Here is a 12,486-nt window from a genome sequence, read left to right as displayed (position 1 = left end):
TTTTATTCCATCAATAAAACAGAAGAGAGAAAGATATGAGCTCCAAAAATATAAAAATCCAGAAGTATTTGAACATTAATTTAGTTATAATTTAAGCATCGTTAGTCTCTAGCTTCCACATTTCAGGAAGTCGTCATGAAAAAACTAAAGATTGTGGGGAGACATTAAAAGAGAAAGCATCTGAACAAACATCGCTTTCTGCAGTTGCTGCACACTAGCTAATCAGACTTAGAATTAAAATCACGGCGCAATTACGGTTTAGGATTGTTTTCCGGAACAGTTAGGTAATTACGGCAAACAACTTTGTTTTCAAGATATGTTGTTAGCTGTGATGAGCGAACGAGACAGTGGAACTTAATCACTACAAATATTCTTCCTTGGAACAAAAGTTAAGATATAAGCTTCGGCGCGGTCTTTAATGAAGGACTGCGGACTGAAAGGATTCTAAATTAAATAAGCTGGGAAGTAAATTATCCTGTTCTCTAGTTTCCTTCGGGAAAATTACTTGCAGAAGTTGATAAGTGTTATAAAAAACTGCATTACGCTTAAGGATGCTGGGAACAATATGAGCAGAAGTTTTGCCCAGATTATTTTGTATCGTGTCAAATGATACGTAAGAAATATTTTGAGAATATTTTTTTTTCATCTTCGTACAAACAGTCTTACTTCACAGTTTTAGAGAATTACAGTATACTTAAAATTATTTCTTAATTACCTATAAAATAAAATATTTTTCCTTTTTCTGTTATATGATTAATTTATTTTAAAGCATAATCTACTAAATAAAAATAATTTCTACTACTAGAATAAGTTTGAATAATGGATTCGAATACTTTTGATTTTAATAGATGCAGATATTAATTAGATAGATGTAAAAATTAATTTAAGAGATCTAGAATTATGTTTTTGAAAGACAGGAAAAGGGAAACATCACTGTGCACTCCCCGAGATTTGAATCACGGATTTTCCATTTACCTAACCACTTACATCACAAAATATGCTTTATACATTTTACTTTATAGGCTAGAAGTACAACTTAAGAAGCTGCCGACATTCCCTGTGTGTGCTGTCATAGTTCAAGTAGTTAGTACGTCCAGATAACAGCTGAACAGAGTTGATTTTTCATGCTTTTCTCCCTACCCCGCTAAAAATGTCTAATTACTCACAAGATTTTTGTATAGGTATATAAATTTTATTTATTTATTTTATTTATTTTTATTTATTCATTTGGAGCCATGGAACATGAGAAATTAACTCTGCCATCGTCGAGGTACGAAATACGGATCTTCCAGTTAATGACTGGAAATTTGAACTACTTACATACATCATGAGAGCACACACGGAGGATATCAGAAAAGTCCTTATATAATGTTATCTAATTTTTGGGAAAAAAAAAAGAATTTATGTACAAATAAATGATTTTAAAAAATATAACCAACATCTGTCAGCACTTTTTCGAAAATAAGATGGTAGTTCGGTCCGAGGTTCGAATCCCGCGAACGGGCTGGCTGCATGGGCGTTTTCGTGGTTTTCCCCATGTGTAACGTGTATACGAGCCAGTTTCCCTTAGAAAGTCCTCCACGAAGGCATCCCTTCTCTTAGGCAGATAGCCCTAGTGTGCTTTGCCATAATTAAATACACTACCACACACCATCGAAAATAAGGTTGTGCATTTTAACGTGACTAACTAAATAAATAGAAGCTAGAGCTCCGAATTCTTCCAACGAAAGCTCGGTTACAAATTGTTGCCAAAGTTCAAAATCATAACAGACGAGAGAAATCATCCATCTAATTAGTGTTCTATTAAGACAGTCTGTAACCTCCTATACTACAATCTTAGTTTTCATGATAGAAAAATAGCATTATGAAGCGTTAAGGGGACTCATACACCTTAAAACCGATAAGATCTTCGAATATCTGACTGTTGCAAGAATTGGGATATTTTATTTATTTTAAAAGCAATAACTTCCAACTTTTTACAGCTGACTACATATTATAGCTGCTATCTGAAATAGTAATCAGAAAGTTTGTGTTGCCATAAATATTATTATAATTTAATCCGCTTTGTGACAAAAGTTTCCATCTTGCGCGCACAGTTTAAAACATTCTGTTGCATAATTTAATTCCATATTTAATACATAGCTTTTATAACATTTGGAAACAACTGTGAACCTAAAATTCTAAGAATTTAATGTTAAATTTTTATTTTATTCGGAGTTGAGTTTATAAAATGTATTTTATTAAAAAAACCTGTAATGTTTTTGTGTATAAATTTTTTTTTAATACTAAAATATTCGTCAAATTTTTGGTTCGGTTAAAAAATAGTACCTATATAAAGATGGTGTGTATTTAATTACGGCAAAGCACTCTAGGGCTGTCTGCCTAAGGGGAGGGATGCCTTTCGTGGAGGACTTTCTAAGGGAAACTGGCTCGTATACACGTTACACATGGGGAAAACCACGAAAACACCCATACAGCCAGCCCGTTCGCGGGATTCGAACCTCGGACCGAACTACTAGTGTTCAGCGACTTTACCGCTCGGCCGCTGGTGGGCGCCTATATAAACAATTCCATGAAATTTCAAGTATGTACCATTAGCCATTTTTAAAATATCATGCGCGCAAGGTGGAAACATGACGAAAACTTTTGTCACTAAGCGGATTAAATTGCAAAAATATTTGTGGCAACACAAACTTTCCGATTTCTAGTTCCTAAAGTAGCTATATTATGTAATTAGCTGTAAAAGGTTGGAAGTAATTGCTTTTAAAATAAATAAAATATCCCAATTCTTGCAACAGTCATCTATTCGAAGATCATAAGGGGTTTAAGGTGTACGAGCTCCCTTAAAGCATGCTTTTGAGGCTTAGTAGAACTTCAGTCTCAGTCCTGAATATCGAGGGCCTAAGTAATAATTTGCGCATAATATTGATAAAAAGCCCATTCGATTATTTGAGTCGTACTGGGACCGTTATATTTTAGGTCAATGCTAGCCCCAGTAACTCCACTTTTCAGATTTAAAGAATTGGAACAGTGTAAGTTGTTTAAATAATTACTGGAACACAGAGTGTCAAATTTTAAAACAACTCTTGTGTGCTGAGGTTTATTTGCGTAATTAATCGAGTTTAGTCTCGTGGATTATCTGCTTAAGGGACTGGATAATTTTCTGAATGATGTTTCAAGGGAAATCGGCTATTACTGACGTTTCGCATGAGATGAAACACGAAACGCCATGCAGTCAGTCTGGTAAATTACAGAAGTTATGTGCCGTATGAAACGGTAAAACCTAAGATCTGGCAATTTTACAGGCCTCCAGGTATATAAATTAAAGATTCTATGTATGGAGAAAACTTATACTAATGCAAAGTAGGGAAAATAAATGAAAAATAAAGTCAAATAAAATAAATATATAATAAATCCTTAGTGTGGCGTAGATTTTATGCAAAACTCCATAGATTTTGAAGTCTATACTACAAGTCCATCTTCAAACAACCCTCCTCCCCCCCAAAAAAGTCCTGTTTCCAACGAAAGAGTTGCTTATCTTAATTTCATAAGAATTTTATGCTAAGCAAATGGTAAAAGCTCTGAGAATTTGCACTCTTTCAGGCGGCACTAGGGTTAATATTCTCCTGACTTGATTCAAACAGCGCATGCAGTATCTCGATAAAACTCAAAAACTTCATTTTCATACAGAACGTTCGAAAAACGTGGCTACAAGCTTTACTTTGTTATATATTTATTGATCCTAGTCACGTATTTCCAGTTATAAGGTACTTCATCCCTCCCTTCAAAAAGCTGAATTTCATGAGAAGTTTCAAAACAGACGGCAGGAGCAGTACCGTTGGTGCATATATAAATTTAACGTTTTATATGGGATATAAGATAAAAATGCCCAGTCATATGTATTTATATGGGATACAAGATAAAAATGTCCCTATAGATAAAAATGTCCAGTCAATAAGATATGCTAAGAAATTAAATACAAAACATTACATTCAAAATTCGTACAGATTCACCTAACTATTATATCCATTAGTGGATGAGTAAAAAAGAATTCTGAATACTGGTAGTTCGGCTCGGGCTTGAATCCCGGTTAACGAGCGAGTTGAGTGTCACCCGATGCAAAAGTGAGTACGAGACAATTTCTCTTGAAATGTCCCCACCCCTTTGACAGATAGCCTTTGAGTGCTTTGCCCTAATTAAATCAATCAATCAATAATTTTGCCCTAATTAATTCTTTGATTTTTTCCTTATTGAGTCAATGGAATAACGAGCTAGATCTGCGAACAAAATTATCTTTATTATGCTTCACATGAGATTAAATAAAGTCAAGGGAAAATGAATTTTTTTAACTCCGGTTTGTACATCCGCATTCCTAAGAAAAGTCAAAGAAATTAGAATTTTCTTCTTTTACCAAATTTACAATAATTACTTCACTTTTCTCGGAAAATAAAAAACTTATGAAGGCGTTCTCGGTAAGATTCAATGGCTAACAAACGTATCTGCGACCTGAATATGAGGCCGGTTTAAAAAAAGTTATGCTTTTGCGTATGTATGTGTGGGCGGGCCTATTTACACTCCAGAGTTGTTGAAGATAAAATTTGTAGCTGTGTCTAATTTAGAATTTAGAATCATCTAAAAGTTGAACTGCCAAAGGGTAAGCTTGATTTAAAGTATAATTACTTTTAGTAGAACAGTCTGAGTAGACGTCTCCCAAGGTTGATTTAATGCTGTGTTGTGACTAGACACAATCAACTGAAACTGTTTGCTGTGTTGTTAAACTGCCGGTTGCTTCAACTATTTAACTATCTATTTACTTAGTTTGAAAACCAAATTAGAGGATATTATAGTTTTAACTTGTTTTAGCTAAAAGTGTCTTATTTAAGAGTAACACGCCAATGTAAAATGCAAGATTAGGTTAAAAAAAGCAAAGATTTTTAGATTGGAATAGATTATAATCTGATTCGGAAGACTATTTTGAGTTTGATTTTGAAGAAGATGAACGTAATCGATACAGCTTTATACAAAATTTAAGCAAATCTAATATCGCTTTTCTTACCTAATTTTAAGCTACTTGACTTAATTATCTGGTTTCAATTTTAGTTATGAATTGCTGAAGGGCTTGTTAGGTAGTTAAAAAAAGCAAAAAAGACGATATTATGTTCTCTTACAACTTATAACATGTGGATTTTAAAATACTATTGTAATAAAATTAAGTAAGCTTAATTTATTCATTGATTTTGTTTCAGCCTCTGGCAAATTCAAATCAATAACGCATTGTATAGAGTTAGGAAAGGTTTAAGTTTGGTTTGGTTTGGTTTATTTAATTACGGCAAAGCACACTAGGACTATCTGCCTAAGGGAAGGGATGCCTTCGTAGAGGACTTTCTAAGGGAAACTGGCTCGTATACACGTTACACATGGGGAAAACCACGAAAACGCCCATGCAGCCAGCCCGTTCGCGGGATTCGAACCTCGGACCGAACTACCAGTGTTCAGCGACTTTACCGCTCAGCCGCTGGTGGGCTAGAGTTAGGAAAGAAAAACAACTTTAGACTGGTAATGCTCTTATGAAAAGTTCTCTCGGTAGCGCATGTAACGAATGCACACAAAAATTTCACCCACACTGTATATTTACAAAGGAACGTAAAACGAATACATTTGCAGGGGTCTAAGGTCTAATGCACACTTCCCAGAAATAAGAAAGAAAATCGAGACCAAAGTTAGGCTAATATTTATACTAACACATTTCTTCTTGAAGCTTGGCTTTCCTTTGGCGCCTTATGCTCCAACTCAAATATAAAGTTATTTACATGTTAAACCACAAGGACGCATTCCCTCCAGTTCAGGAAAAAACGTCGGTCCGAAAACCAAACCCTTACACTAATAAGACTTACGAGTCCTTTAGGATGTATTGATGAAAAATTTGCCTAGGAAATAATATTTCCAAGGTTTCTTATCACAATGATTTAAAAGATCAGCCAAGAGCTCAATATTGCTAATTTTCATCTCAATGTTTCTGGCACTATCGTACTTTCTGCAGTGAGTAATTGCATGTAAATCGTACTTTCTATAGTGAGTAATTCCCTCCAATTCAGGAAAAAACGTCGGTACGAAAACCAAACCCTTACACTAATAAGACTTACGAGTCCTTTAGGATGTATTTGATGAAAAATTTGCCTAGGAAATAATATCTCCAAGGTTTCTTATTACAATGATTTAAAAGATCAGCCAAGACCTCAATATTGCTAATTTTCATCTTCTGGTAATTTTCATCTCATAATGTTTCTGGCACTATCGTACTTTCTGCAGTGAGTAATTGCATGTTCTGTACTGTCAATAATATAGCATGAGTCACAAAATGGCGAATTCGCTCTACGATACCTGTAACCCATTTCTTCCATTCGATTCCTTTTCCGATAAAAATGGTTGGCAGACATGGGTTCAGATCCCATCCATCCGACTGGGTGCATGGGAGTTTTTGTCATTTCACATATGTGCGACGTGAATATAAATCATTTTCCCTTAATGTACTCCACGAATGCATTCTTCCCTTAGGAAGATGCAGCCCACCAGAAGCCAAGCAGTAAATTCAGTGCACACTGATAGTTCAACCTTTGTTCACATTCTGGCGAACGGGCTGGTTGCATGGTTTTTGATAGTGTTTTCACCCTGTTTAACGTGGATATGGCAGTGGTAACGGGGATTCTCTTAAAAATTCATCCACGAAGGCTTTCTCTACATAGGCAAATAGCCCTCGAATTTTCTTTCCTTAATCAACCAACCTCAGACTTTAGGCAGATAGCCGTCATATGCTTTGTCATAATCAAAATTTATTAACGAAAATAGAATCTTTGCGCCAGTAGAGCTCTTTTTCAGTGGAAAAATAGGTGTTTTCAAAGCTATTTTTTAAAGAAAATGTATTTATTTTATTTTGAAAAGTATTTTTAATGGAACAAAGTAAAAATGTAAATTTACGTAACTGCTCTGCTTTTTTAGCATCATTCTTACAGATTTCTCAGACGTTAGGAATATTACACAAATTTATAGGTTCGTTATTTAGTTTTTATTCGTTTTAGCTGTTTTCGACACACAATGATACCATCTTGTCAATAATTTACAAAACTATTTTTGTTCATGTTTTTTAGTGTGACTATGCTTTTATGACACATAACGTGCACTGGAGGAACACTGGAGCGCTGGGCGGATTGGATGAAAACGAGAGCTCATCGAACCTTCTAGATGTTATACGACATCTATTTTTTTAATGTTAAAAAAAAACGTGCTTTTTCCTTAGAATTTTAATTTAGGTGTAGGATTACTATTGATCAGGAAATTGAAGTTAAGTCCTTCATATCCTACTACGTAGGTTAGCGCCAGGTCTTAAAAACTCACAAAAAGAGGAGAAGGTTTTAAATAACATTTTTATTTAGTCTGGAGTCTGAATACAAAAGGCGCGACTTATGCTACAGACAAACCACCACTTGTGGCGGTGCAAATTGAGTAATGACAGTCAATTAAACCAAACTCGAGTAGCGTAGTCTAAGACTACACATTCAACAAATAAGGCTCAATATTTTACCGGCACGAAATATCGAAACAATCGGCTAGCGAAAAATGCCAGAGCCAGAACATAACTTTTAAACAGAGCTAGCGGGGAATTTTAACAGAGCGACGCAAGTGCCAGAAGTTTTCTCTCTCTGTGATTCAAAACCCTCACCTTAAATACTGTCAAAGCTATTTTACATTGTGCGAAGGAAGGTGGAGGAAAGAAGTTATAGCAAAGCTCGAAATCATAATAACTGGTTAATTAATATAAGAGACGTAACACAGAAATTCTAAAGAAGCGGGTCGAAATTTGGTGGAGATGAATTTTTAGATAGAATGTGCAGAAGATGGCTCCAAAAGTTTGAAGCAAGTGATTTCGTATTTCTGCTTGCTCGGAACAAAAACGAACCTTTTTTGGACCGGATGATAACTAGGGATGGAAAGTAACCTACGAAAGCATCATTAGGAATAATGCGAGTCCCGACCACCTGCCCTCACCACCTTTACCCCTTTCCGGCACGCTACCTTTTAAAGTCGAAGTTTTGATATTAAAAAAAAGTAGGCAGTCTAATTAGGCCTAGAGGAGTACACAAGTGAAATTTTGTGAAGATAGCACTTATCGTTTTAATTCTGTGGGTGTGCCCAAAGTCGCACACTGATTGAATAGAGTTTCGAAAAAGAGTGCTGAAACGAGCATTGTTGTCAATGAACTGACCGATGAGATAAACAAAGAATACAGACTCTCAGTTGTTCTAGATTATCGGTGAGCCCGGTCTGAGCACACCTAGGGTTCGCCGTTTGATTTTAGGCAAGATTTCACAGTAAAAATTTAAAACTAATATAGAATAAGGAGATTAGCATACAGGCAAAAAAATAACAAATTTCTTTTCAAACAATTCCTTTTATACCCTAAAAAAATTGGAAAATTTCTTTGAAAAATGAGGGTCTTAAAAAACTAACCATGGCTAAAATATATGGACTGGTTTGTGTTGATCTGCCATCTACTATAAATAAAGATGGTTCAGAGTAACCTATAAATTCTTTTACATTCAATTTTTCTGCGCTTACAGAAGGAAATTTTTACATGTGTCCAGACCGGACGCACTGTGCCGCAAAGGGTTAAACCGAGTTTGAGCCTGAATAAGAAAATGCTACTCATACGATGGGGCGCCCAAGAACCAATACATTACGAGCTTTTGAAACCTAAAGAAAAGTTCAATTCGGAGAGATACTATCAGCAAATGGACGATTTAAACAAAGCAGTCAAAAGAAAGGAGGCCGACGACGTTCAGTGAGAAGCATATCGTACTGCAATCATGACAATGCCAGACCATAGGCTGCTTTGTGGACTCGTTAGAAAATTCCAAAGCTAGGCTTTGAAATTCAGCCACATTCACCCAATTCCCCAGACCAAGCACTTCCCGATTATTACTTTTTTCTCTCCTAACAAGATTTTTTGAAAGGAAAAAATTTTAAATTGAAGAAAGTCAACCAAGCACTCTTTGAAATCCGCTTCTCTATCTGAATTCTTCTTCACCCCAAAGATATTTTTCAAAAACAGTACCTAAATATATTCATCGAGCTGGCAGGAGATCATAAGAAGCGATGGAATTTAATATTCCACAATAAATATTATTAAAGGTATGAAAAATGTAATATTTTCTTTCTCTTCCCAAACGGACAGAATTTTCCGGCAGACTTTATATAAATATTCATTTTAAGGGCATCTATAGTTGGAGTTTTTCTAAATCGGCGCGTCTAAGGTTATAATCTTTCATAAATGCTTTAAACTGCTTTTAATACGCCAAGTGCACAAAATGAATTTGTTTCATTCGTACAGCTGTTCATATATATTAAAATCTGATGTACTTCAGGATCGAAAAGAAAAAATACAGTTTCCTGATTTCCGTTGCATATCTCTCATTTCTTTCCGAAAATCTAATTCACGTTCATATTACTCAAACTTACTAATATTAATGAGGTTATTTGAATATGGCAAAGCAAATTGAGGCTATCTGCCTAGGGAAAGTTATGCATTCGTGGAAAATGTTTTAAACTAAACTGGTTCGTATTTACATTACACATGGGAAAACCATGAAAACCATGCAGCCAGACATTTCGTCTGGGACTGAGCCCGAACCGAATTCCCAGTGTTCAGCGGTCTTAACCACCCGGCCCCTGGTGAAGTCCCTATATTGTTGAACTGAATCATCCTCTTGTTACTGAATTTGATGAGAGCAATACTCCTAAATGCTTATGTTACTGATAACATTTATTTATTTTATAAGGTATTTCTCCCACTTTCCTAGCGTGCCTTCGTTGTGTAGTGGTTCTGTTCACATTGGGCCGGGATTCCAGAGGTCCGCGGTTCGATTCCCGGCGAAGGCGATTGCACATTGTTCATCTCTCTGGCTTTTCCAATTAACCTAATGTCTCTACAATTTATTTTTAATGAGTTCAGCTTATCTTAAAATTAAAGCGTTGTGTTAGAAAATGCAAGATTAATATACACTGATTTGCAAAGAAACTAACTACATGTGAAATGTAAATTTTTTAGTTTAATATTGGTTTTTACATTAACATATTAGTATATTTTGCAACAACATGGATTAATTCGGCACGAAAATGTTATGTAGTAAAGCTGAACTTTGGGATTTAAAAACTAGATCTAAAAGAGTAAACTCTATTTGTTCACACTTCGAACAGAAATTGTTTATTTCTAAATCGATAAAATCCTGTTCATTGCGAACACAGATTGTAGACTACGCTGATATTGCACTGAAATACCATTTATTTTCTATGCGATATAGCAGATGTTACCCATTGCAGAGGCCGTAATGTTTTTTAATTGATTTTCTTCCCGGTTTGGCATATAGCTTGCTTTCAGAGTGTTGTCATTCGACGCACCATAAGATCTTTAGTATTTCTTACAAATTACAACTATAATTGTTTATTTGCAATGACATGCCTAACTGCTGGAATTTACAGTGTACTCAAATGCTAGTAATTTAAAAATATTTGCACATTGCTTCATTAATAAATGTTCTTTCTGACGCCGAATTTTACGTACTTCAAGGAGGATAATTTATATATTAATTTATTTTTAATGTTTAGAAACTCCTGTAATGAGATCTGCTGAAATCTTTGACCTGTTATGTTAAGCCACCATCCACGCAGCCTGACAAGTTTTGGCTTTCCAAAGAACATACTTCTTAATAATTTGATTCTTTTTTATTTTATTTTTATGATGAATTCTGTTAGGAAATGAGGGAAATATTATTGTTTAGAATTAATAATGTTTAATTAAGGTTTAAATAAATGCATTTTTTTAAATATACATAAAAGCGATGGACAAATGATACACTATTGTGGAGCGAATCTGCAGTAGTAATTTACAGACATATTCTCAAAGAAGGCCTCTCATCTTACCAATCAGATTTCCATTCATCCATTTATCAACCCGAATATATCGATTTTTGACATCATAATATTGTTCTTTCGTTTTAGGTTCTAATCAGCAAACCACAGAAACAGAAAGAATACACATTGTAATAATCTAAGAAGGATATTAATTTAAAGCAAGATAGTAGCAGAAAATGCATTTACTTTTGAAAACCCGAACCCACTTCCTAATAATTGGTGCCTCGTCTGCATTTCAAGTCACGCACCTGCCCCGAAACAAGAACCCGTGAGGGAAGGGGTTCCTCCAAACGAGAGAACCCGGCAGCCATCTTTGTAGATGAAATGCCGTGTAACAAATTCTGCACACAAGAACACTGAATCAACAGATGACGTTCGCGAAGCTTCGTGCACGGTCAATATCTTAATGGTGTCTTCTCCAGTTCCATTCCCTAGGGCTAAGCTCTGTACGTTGTTGGCATTGTTACAAGTTCTAGGGTATTGTTAAAGCAGCGAGAGAGAGAGAGCTGAGAGAGTAGCGTAGCAGCCCGCCTGCGGGCTATTGACTGCAGCACAAGGCTACAGCTAAACAGATTAAGAGCGCCCGTTCTCTACCTATCCAGTCTTTAAATGTTAGATACGCCGTTCTGCTAATTACGTCTCCCACCCAGAATTCCCAGAATTGTTCAAATACAGCGGGATAGGTCGCCGGATGGATCAACACGTTAAACATTGAGCAAATTCGAAACTATCCTCTGAAAATCAGGCTTGCTAAAGTAATCTGATAAGGAGTTTTTGAAATTCCTGACGAGGCGGTAGGAATTATAGGAATCTTCGGGTGCAAAATCCTTTTCTCCTGGCGAAAGCTAGATATTCGCCTATGTCTCGTAATGAAACTGTAATGTGATTTCGAAGTATAGGTGTTTTGAAACCACAATTCAAACCTTAAAGAAAAATTGGCAGTAAATTTTACTGCACTCTGCTTTTAGTTTCGGGAAGACAAACCATTCTTTTTGTAAACTGGTTTATTTTCTGGATGTTATATATATATATATATATATATATATATATGCGTGTGTATGTGTAATACTTTCGTTTCTGAAAACTGTTTTAAGTAAATTGGACAATATCGATTATGAATTTAAATTTTGTTAATCAAAACAACTAAAAGTATATCGACTTTTTAGTTTCTGATAATATTCTCTTTATGGTAATTTATTCTGTTCTTCAAGTAGGAAAGGGAATAAGGATAATTTTACAAATCTTTATCTGCCATTTATAAAATGGTTGGAAAGCAGGGAAGGTGAAAATGACAGAATGGTTTCTCAAAACGTTTGCAAGAATAAGTCGAAGTTAGAATCACACTACATGCTCAAGAGACAAAAGAAATATTAAGAACTTCATGGCTGAAATAGAGGTCATGATTTATGTTATTTTTCATAACTTATACAGCCTACAAATCATAAGCTGGAAGAAACAGCACGTATTTTAATTTGAAAAATTTGATACAACTTAGTAGGATTCAATTATAATCACACTACT

This window comes from Stegodyphus dumicola, chromosome X2 (genome assembly GCF_044657685.1).
Source record: "Stegodyphus dumicola isolate Sdum_Otavi_A_Nest chromosome X2, ASM4465768v1".
Lineage (NCBI taxonomy): Eukaryota > Metazoa > Arthropoda > Arachnida > Araneae > Eresidae > Stegodyphus > Stegodyphus dumicola.
This window is presented reverse-complemented; position numbering follows the sequence as displayed.